Source organism: Pleurodeles waltl, chromosome 1_1, assembly GCF_031143425.1.
Source record: "Pleurodeles waltl isolate 20211129_DDA chromosome 1_1, aPleWal1.hap1.20221129, whole genome shotgun sequence".
Taxonomy (NCBI): Eukaryota; Metazoa; Chordata; class Amphibia; order Caudata; family Salamandridae; genus Pleurodeles; species Pleurodeles waltl.
In genome coordinates, this window is record NC_090436.1 from 181,787,368 (window position 1) to 181,805,622 (window position 18,255).

Consider the following 18,255-nt stretch of genomic DNA (forward strand, 5'->3'; position numbering starts at 1 on the left):
ACCTTTCATGACTGAGAATGTATGGAGAGAGAAAGTTGTGAACAGAACTGGGAAGGAATTATTGGGAACCAATATACATCCAAAAGGATACCCAGGTTCCAAAATTGATAACCTGGGGTTTATAACTTTAGTTTTAGATTCAAGGGTTGACAAACCCTTGGGAAGCTGAATGTTGTTGCAAAATATGCATCTGCACTTGTGTGGCAGGATCAGACATCTGCACATTGTTTTAGACCCTAACAGTAAAGATCAAGTGCTCATAGCGGATGAAAGAGAAAGCATTGGTTTGTGTATGTTGGGGAACTTTCTGAATGTTTTGTTCCTAAGACAATTGGCAAGCTACATGGTTTTAAACCTAAGATTTTATTAAAGATGCCCTGCCTAAGATCTATAACGTCAGGAATGTTGCCAAGTTCTTTTGAGAGGACGTATCTGGTGAATTAAATAAAATCGGTTAAGTCTGATATCATTGAACCAATAGAAGAATCTGACTGGGTTTCTCATTAGATGGGACTATGTGTCAATTTGTGCCACAGTGGATATGTGTCCTTTACCACAAATTAATGAAATGTTGTCTACAGTCAAAAGGGCAAAATGGTTTTCTACACAGGCTCTACCATCCGTGTATCACACGATCTGAATTTCAGAGGCAAATATTCCAGCTGTTTGGGAAAGGAAGAGTAATTAAATGTGTTCAAGATGACATTCTGATATTTGGCAAAAACAATAATGAAGAACATGATTTGAGACCGAGGAAAGGTTTGAGTACTCAACAGCAGAAAGGTCTCAATACAAACATTTTTAAATGTCATTTTGCAGAAAAGTATCACCTAGAAAGGACACCTGTTGCGTGATGATACATGAAAGCCTGGCCTGGTGGAAGTGCCTGAATGTAAAGGTCATTTTAAGGGTGGGCTGAATTTCATTTGAGATGTTTTCTGAATTATTTTTACAGAGCACAGTTAGAGTTGTGTGACCTAAGGATTATCAAAGAAACGTTAAATTTATTAAGGTGGCCATTATACATGACAATGATTTTAAAGGTTTTGACCCAAGACTGGAAAGTGTGGCAACTATTGAAGCAAGTAAGATATTACACCCCCTTCCCACCCCACATCAATGCTCTATTCACACTCTCCTGATCAACCGGACATGGGCTATTTAGGGATTTACAAAGCATCCCTGGATGTCCCTTACTGGCCCACTATCCCTCTAACGACCCTCCTCCAGCTCGCTGCACCTTAGTACTCCTTCTACATCTCCTTCTTGCTGGTGCTTACGCTCCCTGCTTCAACATTATTTGTCTTACATTGTGTTGGGGGTATCATTTCTTGTTGCAAATTTCTATGTTGGTTTGTCTTTTACCTGGAAGTTTAACTATGTAGAAATGAGTGTTTTTATGTTACAGTAAAAATTTGAATAAAGAAAGTTATAGGAAAAAAATATATATTCAAACAGTTTTTTTCTCAAATTGAAAGTAATGGAAGAAAGTGTGTAACTGCTTATTTGCCTAGGTCAAATCGCCACTGGAGGTAAAATATTCTAGAATTGAGTCAGAGAGAGAGACACTTGACTGTGTTTAGGCTCTTGAACATTTCATGAGTTTTTCATGGGGAACATTGTTCCCTGTCAAATGTGATCATAAACCTTAAGTAAAAATCTTGACAACTGAAGGATCAGCAAATGCATCTGCTAGAACTGCAGGTTTTTCTATGTATATGCAAGATTTGAACTACAAGTTGGTTTATGCACCAGGTAAGGAGAAAGTAACTGCAGATTTTCTTTTTAGGTTGCTAAGACCTGGAACACACCGCCTAGACCTGGAACACCCTCCCCACCCACCTACCACAGACCCAGGACCTCCTGACCTTCAGGAAACTCCCAAGACCTGGTTATTCGAGCAGTAGCAGTCCTTCCCTCCCCCCCTCAGCACCTTGAGACCCTAGCGGGTGAGTAGCGCACTTTACAAATGTTTGATTGATTGATTTGATCGATTGCAGTTGGTGACATGTGAAGACGACAAGCGGCCATGACGCAGGTCTGCCAGTTTGGCAAAAAGCAAGACAGTAGAGTGAAGAATAACAACATTTTCAAAACAATTGGCCTTTTTATTGAAAATGGGTTACCTCATAAAGATGTGTTCGAGAATAGTTTTAAGCCTTTTTGAGAACTAAGGGCCTCATGTACAAAAAATGTGTTCAGTAAAAGTGGTCTCAATTCATGAGCCTACTTTTACAGAATGGATTAGATTTCCCCGAACCAACCTGTGAATTGTAGTTGGTTGCAATTCGACTTACCTCTTTAATATAAATGAGATGTTTCAAATTTCAACCCAACAAGGGTTTTATTAGGAGCAGACAGTAGTGTTAGAGACCACTGCCTGCTCCTAAAAATGTTTTTTGTTAACATTGGTGTAAGGAAATGCCTCCTTGGCATGGTTGCCCCCTGACTTTTTGCCTTTGCTGATGCTATGTTTACAATTGAAAGTGTGCTGAGGCCTGCTAACCAGGCCCCAGCACCAGTGTTCTTTCCCTAACCTGTACTTTTGTATCCACAATTGGCAGACCCTGGCATCCAGATAAGTCCCTTGTAACTGGTACTTCTAGTACCAAGGGCCCTGATGCCAAGGAAGGTCTCTAAGGGCTGCAGCATGTCTTATGCCACCCTGGAGACCTCTCACTCAGCACAGACACACTGCTTACCAGCTTGTGTGTGCTAGTGAGGACAAAACGAGTAAGTCGACATGGCACTCCCCTCAGGGTGCCATGCCAGCCTCTCACTGCCTATGCAGTATAGGTAAGACACCCCTCTAGCAGGCCTTACAGCCCTAAGGCAGGGTGCACTATACCATAGGTGAGGGTACCAATGCATGAGCATGGTACCCCTACAGTGTCTAAACAAAACCTTAGACATTGTAAGTGCAGGGTAGCCATAAGAGTATATGGTCTGGGAGTCTGTCAAACACGAACTCCACAGCACCATAATGGCTACACTGAAAACTGGGAAGTTTGGTATCAAACTTCTCAGCACAATAAATGCACACTGATGCCAGTGTACATTTTATTGTAAAATACACCCCAGAGGGCACCTTAGAGGTGCCCCCTGAAACTTAACCGACTATCTGTGTAGGCTGACTAGTTTTAGCAGCCTGCCACAAACCGAGACATGTTGCTGGCCCCATGGGGAGAGTGCCTTTGTCACTCTGAGGCCAGTAACAAAGCCTGCACTGGGTGGAGATGCTAACACCTCTCCCAGGCAGGAATTGTCACACCTGGCGGTGAGCCTCAAAGGCTCACCTCCTTTGTGCCAACCCAGCAGGACACTCCAGCTAGTGGAGTTGCCCGCCCCCTCCGGCCAGGCCCCACTTTTGGCGGCAAGGCCGGAGAAAATAATGAGAATAACAAGGAGGAGTCTCTGGCCAGTCAGGACAGCCCCTAAGGTGTCCTGAGCTGAGGTGACTCTAACTTTTAGAAATCCTCCATCTTGCAGATGGAGGATTCCCCCAATAGGGTTAGGATTGTGACCCCCTCCCCTTGGGAGGAGGCACAAAGAGGGTGTACCCACCCTCAGGGCTAGTAGCCATTGGCTACTAACCCCCCAGACCTAAACACGCCCTTAAATTTAGTATTTAAGGGCTACCCTGAACCCTAGAAAATTAGATTCCTGCAACTACAAGAAGAAGGACTGCCTAGCTGAAAACCCCTGCAGCGGAAGACCAGAAGACGACAACTGCCTTGGCTCCAGAAACTCACCGGCCTGTCTCCTGCCTTCCAAAGATCCTGCTCCAGCGACGCTTTCCAAAGGGACCAGCGACCTCGACATCCTCTGAGGACTGCCCCTGCTTCGAAAAGACAAGAAACTCCCGAGGACAGCGGACCTGCTCCAAGAAAAGCTGCAACTTTGTTTCCAGCAGCTCCAAAGAACCCTGCAAGCTCCCCGCAAGAAGCGTGAGACTTGCAACACTGCACCCGGCGACCCCGACTCGGCTGGTGGCGATCCAACACCTCAGGAGGGACCCCAGGACTACTCTGATACTGTGAGTACCAAAACCTGTCCCCCCTGAGCCCCCACAGCGCCGCCTGCAGAGGGAATCCCGAGGCTTCCCCTGACCGCGACTCTTTGAACCTAAAGTCCCGACGCCTGGGAGAGACCCTGCACCCGCAGCCCCCAGGACCTGAAGGACCGGACTTTCACTGGAGGAGTGACCCCCAGGAGTCCCTCTCCCTCGCCCAAGTGGAGGTTTCCCCGAGGAATCCCCCCCTTGCCTGCCTGCAGCGCTGAAGAGATCCCGAGATCTCTCATAGACTAACATTGAAAACCCGACGCTTGTTTCTACACTGCACCCGGCCGCCCCCGCGCCGCTGAGGGTGAAGTTTCTGTGTGGGCTTGTGTCCCCCCCGGTGCCCTACAAAACCCCCCTGGTCTGCCCTCCGAAGACGCGGGTACTTACCTGCAAGCAGACCGGAACCGGGGCACCCCCTTCTCTCCATTCTAGCCTATGTGTTTTGGGCACCACTTTGAACTCTGCACCTGACCGGCCCTGAGCTGCTGGTGTGGTGACTTTGGGGTTGCTCGGAACCCCCAACGGTGGGCTACCTTGGACCAAGAACTGAACCCTGTAAGCGTCTTACTTACCGGGTAAAACTAATCAAAACTTACCTCCCCTAGGAACTGTGAAAATTGCACTAAGTGTCCACTTTTAAAACAGCTATTTGTCAATAACTTGAAAAGTATACATGCAATTTTGATGATTTGAAGTTCCTAAAGTACTTACCTGCAATACCTTTCGAATGAGCTATTACATGTAGAATTTGAACCTGTGGTTCTTAAAATAAACTAAGAAAAGATATTTTTTCTATATAAAAACCTATTGGCTGGATTTGTCTCTGAGTGTGTGTACCTCATTTATTGTCTATGTGTATGTACAACAAATGCTTAACACTACTCCTTGGATAAGCCTACTGCTCGACCACACTACCACAAAATAGAGCATTAGTATTATCTATTTTTACCACTATTTTACCTCTAAGGGGAACCCTTGGACTCTGTGCATGCTATTCCTTACTTTGAAATAGCACATACAGAGCCAACTTCCTACATTGGTGGATCAGCGGTGGGGTACAAGACTTTGCATTTGCTGGACTACTCAGCCAATACCTGATCACACGACAAATTCCAAAATTGTCATTAGAAATTGATTTTTGCAATTTGAAAAGTTTTCTAAATTCTTAAAAGACCTGCTAGGGCCTTGTGTTAGATCCTGTTTAGCATTTCTTTTAGAGTTTAAAAGTTTGTAAAAGTTTGAATTAGATTCTAGAACCAGTTTTAGTTTCTTAAAAAGTATTCCAACTTTTAGAAGCATAATGTCTAGCACAGATGTGAATGTGGTGGAACTCGACACCACACCTTACCTCCATCTACAGATGAGAGAGCTAAGGTCACTCTGTAAACTAAAGAAAATAGCAATGGGCCCCAAACCTACCAAAGTACAGCTCCAGGAGCTTTTGGCAGAGTTTGAAAAGGCCAACCCCTCTGAGGATGGCAACTCAGAGGATGAAGATAGTGACTTGGAGGGAAATTCCCCCCCTCCAGTCCTACTTAGGGAGAGCAGGGCTTCTCAAGCCCTGACTCCACAAATAATAGTCAGAGATGCTGGTTCCCTCACAGGAGGGACCAACAACTCTGAAATCACTGAGGATAACTCCAGTGAAGAGGACATCCAGTTAGCCAGGATGGCCAAAAGATTGGCTTTGGAAAGACAGATCCTAGCCATAGAGAGGGAAAGACAAGAGATGGGCCTAGGACCCATCAATGGTGGCAGCAACATAAATAGGGTCAGAGATTCTCCTGACATGTTGAAAATCCCCAAAGGGATTGTAACTAAATATGAAGATGGTGATGACATCACCAAATGGTTCACAGCTTTTGAGAGGGCTTGTGTAACCAGAAAAGTGAACAGATCTCACTGGGGTGCTCTCCTTTGGGAAATGTTCACAGGAAAGTGTAGGGATAGACTCCTCACACTCTCTGGACAAGATGCAGAATCTTATGACCTCATGAAGGGTACCCTGATTGAGGGCTTTGGATTCTCCACTGAGGAGTACAGGATTAGGTTCAGGGGGGCTCAAAAATCCTCGAGCCAGACCTGGGTTGACTTTGTTGACTACTCAGTGAAAACACTAGATGGTTGGATTCAAGGCAGTGGTGTAAGTAATTATGATGGGCTGTACAATTTATTTGTGAAAGAACACCTGTTAAGTAATTGTTTCAATGATAAACTGCATCAGCATCTGGTAGACCTAGGACCAATTTCTCCCCAAGAATTGGGAAAGAAGGCGGACCATTGGGTCAAGACAAGGGTGTCCAAGACTTCAACAGGGGGTGACCAAAAGAAAGGGGTCACAAAGACTCCCCAGCAGAAGGGTGATGAGACAACCAAAACTAAAAATAGTAAAGAGTCTTCTACAGGCCCCCAAAAACCTGCACAGGAGGGTGGGCCCAGAGCCTCTTCACAAAACAATGGGTACAAGGGTAAAAACTTTGATCCCAAAAAGGCCTGGTGTCATAGCTGTAAACAGCATGGACACCAAACTGGAGACAAGGCCTGTCCCAAGAAAGGTTCCACTCCAAACTCCCATCCAGGTAACACTGGTATGGCTAGTCTCCAAGTGGGATCAACAGTGTGCCCAGAGCAAATCAGGGTCCACACTGAAGCTACTCTAGTTTCTGAGGGTGGAGTGGATTTAGCCACACTAGCTGTCTGGCCGCCTAACATGCAAAAATACAGACAGCAACTCTTAATTAACGGGACTAGAATAGAGGGCCTGAGGGATACAGGTGCCAGTGTCACCATGGTGACAGAGAAACTGGTTTCCCCTGGCCAATACCTGACTGGAAAAACTTACACAGTCACCAACGCTGACAATCAGAGAAAAGTACATCCCATGGCAATGGTTACTTTAGAATGGGGAGGGGTCAATGGCCTGAAACAGGTGGTGGTCTCCTCAAATATCCCAGTGGACTGTCTGCTTGGAAATGACCTGGAGTCATCAGCATGGGCTGAGGTAGAACTAAAAACCCATGCAGCAATGCTGGGTATCCCTGAACTGGTGTGTGTGAAAACAAGAGCACAATGCAAGGCACAGGGTGAAAAAGTAGAGCTGGAGTCTGGAAAAATGGCCCAGCCTACCAAGAGAACAGGAAAGTCAGTTGGGAAACCAACTGCAACACAGCAAAAGAAAGGGAACCTCTCTTCTCAGGAAGAAGTTCTGCCCTCTGAGGGAACTGAGCCTTTGGAGCTTGAACCTTACCAGGTTGAGCTCTTAGGCCCAGGGGGACCCTCCAGGGAGGAGCTGTGTAAGGGACAAGAAACCTGTCCCTCTCTTGAAGGCCTTAGGCAGCAAGCTGCTGAAGAGTCCAAAGGCAAGAAAAATGGAACGCATAGGGTCTATTGGGAAGATGGACTCCTGTACACTGAGGCCAGAGACCCCAAACCTGGTGCCACTAGGAGAGTGGTAGTGCCTCAGCTGTTCAGAGAGTTCATCCTAACATTGGCCCATGACATTCCCCTTGCTGGACATTTGGGACAAACCAAGACGTGGGAGAGGTTAGTCAACCACTTCTACTGGCCCAATATGTCCAACATGGTTAAGGAGTTTTGCCTCTCCTGCCCCACCTGTCAAGCCAGTGGTAAGACAGGTGGGCATCCAAAGGCCCCCCTCATTCCACTTCCAGTGGTGGGGGTTCCCTTTGAAAGAGTGGGTGTGGACATAGTTGGTCCACTGGAACCTCCCACAGCCTCAGGAAATATGTATATCCTGGTAGTAGTGGATCATGCTACCAGGTATCCTGAAGCTATTCCCCTTAGGTCGACTACTGCCCCTGCAGTAGCCAAGGCCCTCATTGGTATCTTTACCAGAGTGGGTTTCCCTAAGGAGGTGGTGTCTGACAGAGGTACCAACTTCATGTCAGCATACCTAAAGCACATGTGGAATGAGTGTGGAGTGACTTATAAATTCACTACACCTTACCATCCACAAACTAATGGCTTAGTTGAGAGATTCAACAAGACATTAAAAGGCATGATCATGGGGCTCCCAGAAAAACTCAAAAGGAGATGGGATGTCCTCCTGCCATGTCTGCTTTTCGCTTACAGGGAGGTACCACAGAAGGGAGTAGGGTTCTCACCCTTTGAACTTCTGTTTGGTCATCCTGTAAGGGGACCACTTGCCCTTGTTAAAGAAGGCTGGGAGAGACCTCTCCATGAGCCTAAACAGGACATAGTGGACTATGTACTTGGCCTTCGCTCTAGAATGGCAGAGTACATGGAAAAGGCAACCAAAAACCTTGAGGCCAGCCAACAGCTCCAGAAGTTTTGGTATGACCAAAAGGCTGCACTGGTTGAGTTCCAACCAGGGCAGAAAGTCTGGGTTCTGGAGCCTGTGGCTCCCAGGGCACTCCAGGACAAATGGAGTGGCCCTTACCCAGTACTAGAGAGGAAGAGTCAGGTCACCTACTTGGTGGACCTGGGCACAAGCAGGAGCCCCAAAAGGGTGATCCATGTAAACCGCCTTAAGCTCTTCCACGACAGGGCTGATGTCAATCTGTTGATGGTAACAGATGAGGATCAGGAGGCAGAGAGTGAACCTCTCCCTGATCTTCTGTCATCAGACCCAAAAGATGGTACAGTAGATGGAGTGATCTACTCAGACACCCTCTCTGGCCAACAACAAGCTGATTGTAGGAGAGTCCTACAACAGTTTCCTGAACTCTTCTCCTTAACCCCTGGTCAGACACACCTGTGTACCCATGATGTGGACACAGGAGACAGCATGCCTGTCAAGAACAAAATCTTTAGACAGTCTGACCATGTTAAGGAAAGCATCAAGGTGGAAGTCCACAAGATGCTGGAATTGGGAGTCATTGAGCGCTCTGACAGCCCCTGGGCTAGCCCAGTGGTCTTAGTCCCCAAACCTCACACCACAGATGGAAAGAAAGAGATGAGGTTTTGTGTGGACTACAGAGGGCTCAATTCTGTCACCAAGACAGATGCTCATCCAATTCCAAGAGCTGATGAGCTCATTGATAAATTAGGTGCTGCCAAATTCCTAAGTACCTTTGACTTGACAGCAGGGTACTGGCAAATAAAAATGGCACCTGGAGCAAAAGAAAAGACAGCATTCTCCACACCTGATGGGCATTATCAGTTTACTGTTATGCCCTTTGGTTTAAAGAATGCCCCTGCCACCTTCCAAAGGTTGGTGAATCAAGTCCTTGCTGGCTTGGAGTCCTCTAGCACAGCTTATCTTGATGATATTGCTGTCTTTAGCTCCACCTGGCAGGATCACCTGGTCCACCTGAGGAAGGTTTTGAAGGCTCTGCAATCTGCAGGCCTCTCTATCAAGGCATCCAAATGCCAGATAGGGCAGGGAACTGTGGTTTACTTGGGACACCTTGTAGGTGGAGGCCAAGTTCAGCCACTCCAACCCAAGATCCAGACCATTCTGGACTGGGTAGCTCCAAAAACCCAGACTCAAGTCAGGGCATTCCTTGGCTTGACTGGGTATTACAGGAGGTTTGTGAAGGGATATGGATCCATTGTGACAGCCCTCACTGAACTCACCTCCAAGAAAATGCCCAAGAAAGTGAACTGGACTGTGGACTGCCAACAGGCCTTTGACACCCTGAAACAAGCAATGTGCTCAGCACCAGTTCTCAAAGCTCCAGATTATTCTAAGCAGTTCATTGTGCAGACTGATGCCTCTGAACATGGGATAGGGGCAGTTTTGTCCCAAACAAATGATGATGGCCTTGACCAGCCTGTTGCTTTCATTAGCAGGAGGTTACTCCCCAGGGAGCAGCGTTGGAGTGCCATTGAGAGGGAGGCCTTTGCTGTGGTTTGGTCCCTGAAGAAGCTGAGACCATACCTCTTTGGGACTCACTTCCTAGTTCAAACTGACCACGGACCTCTCAAATGGCTGATGCAAATGAAAGGTGAAAATCCTAAACTGTTGAGGTGGTCCATCTCCCTACAGGGAATGGACTTTATAGTGGAACACAGACCTGGGACTGCCCATGCCAATGCAGATGGCCTTTCCAGGTTCTTCCACTTAGAAAATGAAGACTCTCTTGGGAAAGGTTAGTCTCATCCTCTTTCGTTTGGGGGGGGGTTGTGTAAGGAAATGCCTCCTTGGCATGGTTGCCCCCTGACTTTTTGCCTTTGCTGATGCTATGTTTACAATTGAAAGTGTGCTGAGGCCTGCTAACCAGGCCCCAGCACCAGTGTTCTTTCCCTAACCTGTACTTTTGTATCCACAATTGGCAGACCCTGGCATCCAGATAAGTCCCTTGTAACTGGTACTTCTAGTACCAAGGGCCCTGATGCCAAGGAAGGTCTCTAAGGGCTGCAGCATGTCTTATGCCACCCTGGAGACCTCTCACTCAGCACAGACACACTGCTTACCAGCTTGTGTGTGCTAGTGAGGACAAAACGAGTAAGTCGACATGGCACTCCCCTCAGGGTGCCATGCCAGCCTCTCACTGCCTATGCAGTATAGGTAAGACACCCCTCTAGCAGGCCTTACAGCCCTAAGGCAGGGTGCACTATACCATAGGTGAGGGTACCAATGCATGAGCATGGTACCCCTACAGTGTCTAAACAAAACCTTAGACATTGTAAGTGCAGGGTAGCCATAAGAGTATATGGTCTGGGAGTCTGTCAAACACGAACTCCACAGCACCATAATGGCTACACTGAAAACTGGGAAGTTTGGTATCAAACTTCTCAGCACAATAAATGCACACTGATGCCAGTGTACATTTTATTGTAAAATACACCCCAGAGGGCACCTTAGAGGTGCCCCCTGAAACTTAACCGACTATCTGTGTAGGCTGACTAGTTTTAGCAGCCTGCCACAAACCGAGACATGTTGCTGGCCCCATGGGGAGAGTGCCTTTGTCACTCTGAGGCCAGTAACAAAGCCTGCACTGGGTGGAGATGCTAACACCTCTCCCAGGCAGGAATTGTCACACCTGGCGGTGAGCCTCAAAGGCTCACCTCCTTTGTGCCAACCCAGCAGGACACTCCAGCTAGTGGAGTTGCCCGCCCCCTCCGGCCAGGCCCCACTTTTGGCGGCAAGGCCGGAGAAAATAATGAGAATAACAAGGAGGAGTCTCTGGCCAGTCAGGACAGCCCCTAAGGTGTCCTGAGCTGAGGTGACTCTAACTTTTAGAAATCCTCCATCTTGCAGATGGAGGATTCCCCCAATAGGGTTAGGATTGTGACCCCCTCCCCTTGGGAGGAGGCACAAAGAGGGTGTACCCACCCTCAGGGCTAGTAGCCATTGGCTACTAACCCCCCAGACCTAAACACGCCCTTAAATTTAGTATTTAAGGGCTACCCTGAACCCTAGAAAATTAGATTCCTGCAACTACAAGAAGAAGGACTGCCTAGCTGAAAACCCCTGCAGCGGAAGACCAGAAGACGACAACTGCCTTGGCTCCAGAAACTCACCGGCCTGTCTCCTGCCTTCCAAAGATCCTGCTCCAGCGACGCTTTCCAAAGGGACCAGCGACCTCGACATCCTCTGAGGACTGCCCCTGCTTCGAAAAGACAAGAAACTCCCGAGGACAGCGGACCTGCTCCAAGAAAAGCTGCAACTTTGTTTCCAGCAGCTCCAAAGAACCCTGCAAGCTCCCCGCAAGAAGCGTGAGACTTGCAACACTGCACCCGGCGACCCCGACTCGGCTGGTGGCGATCCAACACCTCAGGAGGGACCCCAGGACTACTCTGATACTGTGAGTACCAAAACCTGTCCCCCCTGAGCCCCCACAGCGCCGCCTGCAGAGGGAATCCCGAGGCTTCCCCTGACCGCGACTCTTTGAACCTAAAGTCCCGACGCCTGGGAGAGACCCTGCACCCGCAGCCCCCAGGACCTGAAGGACCGGACTTTCACTGGAGGAGTGACCCCCAGGAGTCCCTCTCCCTCGCCCAAGTGGAGGTTTCCCCGAGGAATCCCCCCCTTGCCTGCCTGCAGCGCTGAAGAGATCCCGAGATCTCTCATAGACTAACATTGAAAACCCGACGCTTGTTTCTACACTGCACCCGGCCGCCCCCGCGCCGCTGAGGGTGAAGTTTCTGTGTGGGCTTGTGTCCCCCCCGGTGCCCTACAAAACCCCCCTGGTCTGCCCTCCGAAGACGCGGGTACTTACCTGCAAGCAGACCGGAACCGGGGCACCCCCTTCTCTCCATTCTAGCCTATGTGTTTTGGGCACCACTTTGAACTCTGCACCTGACCGGCCCTGAGCTGCTGGTGTGGTGACTTTGGGGTTGCTCGGAACCCCCAACGGTGGGCTACCTTGGACCAAGAACTGAACCCTGTAAGCGTCTTACTTACCGGGTAAAACTAATCAAAACTTACCTCCCCTAGGAACTGTGAAAATTGCACTGTGTCCACTTTTAAAACAGCTATTTGTCAATAACTTGAAAAGTATACATGCAATTTTGATGATTTGAAGTTCCTAAAGTACTTACCTGCAATACCTTTCGAATGAGCTATTACATGTAGAATTTGAACCTGTGGTTCTTAAAATAAACTAAGAAAAGATATTTTTTCTATATAAAAACCTATTGGCTGGATTTGTCTCTGAGTGTGTGTACCTCATTTATTGTCTATGTGTATGTACAACAAATGCTTAACACTACTCCTTGGATAAGCCTACTGCTCGACCACACTACCACAAAATAGAGCATTAGTATTATCTATTTTTACCACTATTTTACCTCTAAGGGGAACCCTTGGACTCTGTGCATGCTATTCCTTACTTTGAAATAGCACATACAGAGCCAACTTCCTACAATTGGCAAAGAGGAAAGGATCCCTTAGGGGCTCCTCCCCAATTGCAAATGGGTCACTACCTCCTCGGACTTTGTGTTAAAATATTAATGTTTTGCAACCAAGTTCTGGTCCATTTAGCAGGACTGTCCACCATGATCCCCTTAAATTAACACAAACCATAAGGAATCAATGTTTGGAAAGGATGCCTTTAGAGACTACTAATGGTTTCTTGAACTCATTTAACCGTGTCATATTAGGTGTTAGCGTGGTTCCACCAGATGTCCTGAGGACTATTACTGTTTCCTTAGGTTAGGAAGGGCAATTTAGGATTGAGCATATCAAATAACTTGTGTATATATATATATATATATATATATATATATATATATATATATATATATATATATATATTTTTTTTTTAGAGAGTCTGTGTATTTTCTTTGGCTGATAAGAATTAAAAAACATTGCAACCACCTGTGTCTGATGATATTGCGCCTAGGAATCCTTGAAAGTGTGGTGCCATCGATGAATTAGAAGCGGTTGGTGTTGCACAAAAATACATAATTTCCATTATCAATATGTTTATGTGTTGGCTTGCGATTAATGTGATTGACAAAGTGAACACAGAAATAGTCTAAGTTGTTGGACCAGGTTTTTACACATGAAGCTATTCCAGTTCCTTTATTAAATGAGAAAAGGATGCAATTAGTGCCCAGGAAACTGACTGCGCATTTTGAGATATGGGGTATTAAACATACACCAGTTTCTTTGTACAATCCAAGTGGGGACGGAATGATTGAGAGATTAACTTGTGTGTTAAATGGTGCTATTCACCTTGCTATTGTGGAAAAACTGGATTGGGAAATGGAATTAGCAAAGACTGTGTGGACCTACAGAGTGGCAGACAATGTGACTACTGGATGGTCACCCTTTGTGATTATGGTGGGACATAATTTGAGCACTAAAAGCAATCCTAGTTGGTTGTGTGAATCAGGGAGTGTTCTATTAATGAGTGATGAGATAAGAAACCAACTAAGAAACGCCATGACAAATCTGAGGTGTACTATGGTTGTAATCATAAGCATAAACCACTGAGTATGAGAGTGGGTAAGTGGACTTGAGTGAAGAAACCAGGTAAGCTGTATAAGGGGAAGAGTATGCTTTATGAGCTAATGGAAGTTGCTGAGTGTTAATGAATGTAGTTCGGTTGAATGATGGGAAGGTTTTTGAACTTAAGTCGAGTTGCTGTGGTAAATGATGACCCCTGGAAAGATGATAAGGGCGAAAATAATGTTACTATTCACAAATAGGACAGTATGAATATGTGGAAATGAACCTATTGTTTATTCATCTGAGTGCTACAGAGAGCACAGTATACTTCAACCAGAAACTCTGTAAAATGAACAAGCACACAATATATGTATGTTCAAGACACCAGTTGATATAATTGAACCAGATGAGTCAGGAAACAAAAATATCACAGTGGGTGCAAACATCCTTGAAAGGATGAGGCTATAAATGTTCCTGGCAGTTTTACCGCATTACAACTTTTGGACTTCTTAATTTTAGACATCTAGTCTTTCCCACATTAGCTTCAAACATAAATTAGTAAATGCCTAATCAGAGACTTTCCAGGGTAAAAACATAACTCAGCAGAATTTCCTGCAGACTTCATCGGACTTCAGCTGTCCCCTCCTGTAAAGTAAACAAGCCTAGAAGCTATTATAAGACAAAAGAAATAACAATATTCAGTTGTTCCCTAGTGTCTGGAACATTTGTTGGTTAGTGGTACGTGAACAGATAAGCATTGCTCAGAAACAGAACAACACTTAGATGGGTCAACTAGCAAACAGAAATAAAAGAGACTTGGTTGGCACAGAATAAATGAGCACTGCATTAAACATAGAAATTAAACTTTCTCAATTCTTACTTTTCAACTAATATTCAATCATTTGATCAACTTTATTCTATTTACATCAGATCATATATTTTATCACAATTTTCAACTTGATATATGGCCCTTGGTCTTGCCATCATCACCTTAGTAATTTGAGGACAACATGAAACCATACAAGCTGATAAACAGCTTGGTAAAAAATTCACTAACAGACAACCCTCAACTAGTAGGCCAAGTATTATTAGAACCCATTTAGCAGGACTGTCCACCATGATCCCCATAAATTAAACAACAATCATATTTTATTCCAGATTGTTGCTTCCTTTTGGGCATTTCTTAGGTACTTCTTGCCCTAGGTGATGCAAATATTTTATAGCCTTATAGACATTCGGGGCACTGTTTGCCATCGGTGCCCACAATCTTGCAGACACCTCACTTTTCTGCTAACATAATGTCTAAAATCATCCTATTTTCTAAAGTTACTAAACATACTGCAGCTACCTTTACTGTTATATTAGATATTCCCACTTATGTTTAATTTATTATTGCCTCCAGCAATCTGCCCATCCTCTACCCAAGTTATAAAGAGAGCCTTTGCTCAGAAACTATTTCTCCTGCTGAGTCTTCTTGTTGTTTTCCCCTTTTTGTTCTCACTCATTTAAAATCCACCATCCAACATTTCATGCTGTCTCTACTGTGATGTCTAACACAGGAAAATATAATTCCAAGGTAGCAAGTACCTGCCCAATTTACAGGTAGCCAGGTATAGACTTTGACTCCACATATTCAGTAGATTCCATCACTGCATATAAAGGTACACCAGGCCATGAACTATTGGCAAGTGCAAACGTAGTATTACATACACTGTCCCCCACTGTGACAGACTTTTGTAATGTTTGTGACTGGTTGGCAAGTACACATAATTTTCTTGGAGTGGTAGCTGATAACATAAGCTATGGAATTTTGATGTCTTCTATTTCTGAGCTATTCAGCAGCATAAGGATATCTCTAAATCTTCTAAACATGGTAGTAAAATTTAGCAAATTTCTGTATGCTGAGTCCTCATCTGTATTAGCAACTGGCCTCTGAAATAATTAGCACAACAAGTTGTAATTACCTTTTCTCGATATAGGTTTCCTAAGTGAGTTTGTAAAACATGAATCATTGTATAACAAAGTAAGATATAAGAATCTGTAAAACATGAACCATTGTATAACAAAGTAAGATATGAGAAAGGCATTCCTTTTTTAATGTTGGTAGGAGTTTCAAACATATACAAAAGTCTGAAACATTCCTTTTCTTCGTGATAAGCATTCATAGCCTGTATAGCAACACTTTCTTTATATTCCTCATGGCGATGATCATGGGCATCTTGTAATACAGGAGATGACATAGCAATATAACAGCATTATTATTTCATAGATGAATATGGCACAAACTATGAAGCAATACATAACAAAATTATAATACAAGCAGGTTTAATAGAAATGTTTATTTCCCAAAAGTGTGTAGATATAAAGCTCACAGAGGATTCTAGCACTTATGAGACCTTTATCATCGAGGCATGTATCCAGTTTTTATAATTAGTATATTTTAATCCAGTATTGGTCACCACCAGCATTTGTATCTGACTTTTCCACCTATACTGCAGAAAGTTTGTTCTCTGAAATTCTTTTACTAGAACCCACTCACTAGGCTTGAAATCATGTCCTGAGGTCTGCAGAGGGTCCGGCAAGACATTCTTCACCTGCTGGTGCAAATGTTGTACTTGCTTAGTCAGGGCAATACAATAGTCTCTTAGCATTTCATAAGACAAATATAATGTTTCAGCATGTTGTGGCGCCCCCTTGGCAGACATTAGGCGCCCTGTGATGACTTTATGGGGGCTTAGTGTGCTGCGTATACTCATAAGTGCCAAGGGCAGAGCATCCACTGAAGTCAGGGTTGTTTCGGGGCCTATTTTTGGAATTCTGACTTTCACTATGTCATTTTGTTTCTCCCTGCGCCCGCTGCTTTTGGATGATATATACACAATGGAACTTCTGCCTGATGGCTAAGGCTTTGGTAACCCAGTTGATTACTTTGCTAAAAAAAAAAAATGCAGCCCGTATTCTGACGATAATGTTTTAGGCAGCCGGAACCTTAGAAATAGATCCTCCAGTGTAGTGGGTTAGGCTTCTATCCAGCCTGAAAACATACAGACTACCACCAATACATACCAATATTAGTTTGCTAGTAGGCATCTCAATATAGTAAATTTTCAAATGTTCAAAAGGGCCTCTGATGGTATCAAATGTATTTTTCCTGTTGATATTCCCTTTCCGGCATTCTGGAGTCCAAAAATCATGCATGTTTGACAAACAGCCTCAGCATGTTTGAGAGAAATGCTTGCACATTGCGTCCTGCCCCAGATGGATAAGCCCACGTATAGTTAGTGCCATATTTTGAACCATTACATCAAGCAATCTTATTCTCCCCCCTCCCTCAGGGCCCACCCAAATATTATTCAATAATGTTCCTTCCTTCTGCCATTCTTGCATCTCCTGGAGGGTTGCTGACTTCTGCATTTCTTGGGGGACTTAAATATACAGGCTCATCTGTCACTATAATAATACAATGTGATATATACATTATTGCATTCTCAGTCTGAGCAGTTCATTTTGCTGTGTGGTCTGCAAAAGCATTACCTTTACCGACATTATCAATGATTTTCTTATGGGCATTACACTTTATCATTCAACAATTATGTAATGCCCAGGTCATGTTTTTTATTTTCTCTCCTGTTCAAGTGAAAAGCCCTTTTTCTTGCCACAGCTATGGGCTACGCTGAATGTATACTATCAGTATACACATTTACTATCAACCCCTTGCTTAGTTCATGTGCTCAAGTCAAAGCAATGAGCTCTGCTGCTTGTGTAGAAAATTATGCAATTTTACAAGTTTCAACAACAGTTTGTACTGTAGAAACAGCATATGCAGAAGTAGTATCCCTGTTTGGTCATTTAAAACAGCACCTATTTACCCAAAGAGCCTCACCTCTTTCCTGAAAGGGAACATCTATTAGATAAATTCGGCCTGTTATTTGGTTATAAGGATACAATTTTGTTGTATAGCCTTTATTTCCCCAGGGTGGAGCATAAAGGTGACTGTGTTTGAGGTGGTGAATAACAATGGGGGCATACAACTGTAACTCATAATGTGACAATTGAGCATTAGTAAAATGCTGTGTCTTTACTTTGTCCTAAATCAGATCAAAAGCATGTGGAATGTATATATGACATGTAGTTCCTAACATCAAAGTTTCAGCCTTTTATAATGATACTGCAGCAGCCGCAGGTAACACTCGAACAATTTGGAAGACCTCTAGCTACGGGTCTAACACCACAGAAAAATATGCACATTGTCTTTTGCGATCCCCATGTTGCTGAGTAAGAACAGCAAGGGAACATCCTTTTAGTTCATGTACATACAAATGGAATTATTTTTCATAACCCTGAATACCCAAGAGCGGTGCATCGCATA

At 44.8% G+C, this 18,255-nt stretch overlaps 1 protein-coding gene across 5 annotated transcripts in view; it reads right to left on the minus strand.

The window, feature by feature from the left end:
• ZNF532 (zinc finger protein 532) overlaps positions 1 to 18,255 on the minus strand; it is a 213,703-nt gene that overhangs the window by 155,828 nt on the left and 39,620 nt on the right. The window lies entirely within an intron of this gene.